This window comes from Oncorhynchus keta, unplaced genomic scaffold, assembly GCF_023373465.1.
Source record: "Oncorhynchus keta strain PuntledgeMale-10-30-2019 unplaced genomic scaffold, Oket_V2 Un_contig_2571_pilon_pilon, whole genome shotgun sequence".
NCBI lineage: Eukaryota > Metazoa > Chordata > Actinopteri > Salmoniformes > Salmonidae > Oncorhynchus > Oncorhynchus keta.
In genome coordinates, this window is record NW_026284587.1 from 17,349 (window position 1) to 18,740 (window position 1,392).

The 1,392-nt window shown below is 36.9% G+C and overlaps 1 long non-coding RNA gene across 1 annotated transcript; it reads right to left on the reverse strand.

The window, feature by feature from the left end:
* Positions 1-262: 262 nt before the first annotated feature.
* LOC127922441 (uncharacterized) lies at positions 263-814 on the reverse strand. Its single transcript, XR_008111374.1, has 3 exons — positions 737-814; positions 494-579; positions 263-327 (listed from the first exon to the last, which is right to left on the reverse strand). It is a non-coding gene; the product is annotated as an uncharacterized LOC127922441 (long non-coding RNA).
* Positions 815-1,392: the final 578 nt, after the last annotated feature.

A 1,392-nucleotide genomic window follows, 5' to 3' on the forward strand; every position in this document is an offset into this window, starting at 1 on the left:
TTGTTCCCAGTGCGCAAAGAGTTTCACACAAGCAAGATACCTGAAAAAACATGAGCTGACACACTCCACGGAGAAGCCTTGAAAGAATCCACATTGCAGAGAAATAATATATATTGGAAAGATATTTACCTAGTTAGGGAACCTGAAAGACCACGCTGAGGTAACAGACACATGGGGAAATACCTTACCACCACTGATATTTCTCATCAGTTAATTAATGAGTGAACACACAGTGCTCCAAACACTTGTCTCATAAAGTGTGGAAAGAGACACGTAACAATAATACATCCGTTAATTAATGAGTGGTAACAGACACAGGGGAAACACCTTACCACTGCTCTCAGTGTGGAAAGAGAGTAACAATAATACATCCGTTAATTAAAGTGGTAACAGACACAGGGGAAACACCTTACCACTGCTCTCAGTGTGGAAAGAGATATTTAACAATAATACATCCGTTAATTAATGAGTGGTAACAGACACAGGGAAACACCTTACCACTGCTCTCAGTGTGGAAAGAGATATTTAACAATAATACATCAGTTAATTAATGAGTGGTAACAGACACAGGGGAAACACCTTACCACTGCTCTCAGAGATATTTAACAATAATACATCCGTTAATTAATGAGTGGTAACAGACACAGGGGGAAACACCTTACCACTGCTCTCAGAAAGGCACGTAACAATAATACATCCGTTAATTAATGAGTGGTAACAGACACAGGGGAAACACCTTACCACTGCTCTCAGTGTGGAAAGAGGCACGTAACAATATACATCCGTTAATTAATGAGTGGTAACAGACACAGGGGAAACACCTTAACTGATGGAAAGAGAGATGTAACTCATTAATTAACTGATGTATTTAACACATACAGTGCTCCAACACTTGTCTCATTTTTTTGACTGACTGTTTATGCCACACAAAATCAAATTGTACAAAGTGAACTCAATGTTTTCTTTTTAACATGAATTGGACAGAGTGAATATATCTGTTTCAGTATAGAGTAGGTCAGTTGTAATGCTTTTTAAATAAATTATAACTTTTTAGAACTCTGTCTTTGTGTATTTTCTCTGTGTGTTAATCAAGTGCTGTCTATTTACATGTGCTGTATTTCCTCTTGTGTTTGCATTGTCTGTGTGTGAAAAAATAAACAAATGTACAGACTGAGAAAAACGTACGAATCTAATTCCAACAGTATTTATTCATAATGTACATATTAATATCGAGAGGATGTACTGCAAGGCAGGATCAATAAGGCTAGCCATCTAACTTTTATAAAGAACCAGAAATAACTATGGACTTAGATTTGCGTTTTTCAGAAAATCTGAACTTAGATAAATGCGTTTTCAGTACATAATGAAGGTAGCTGGCTCACTCATCGATCC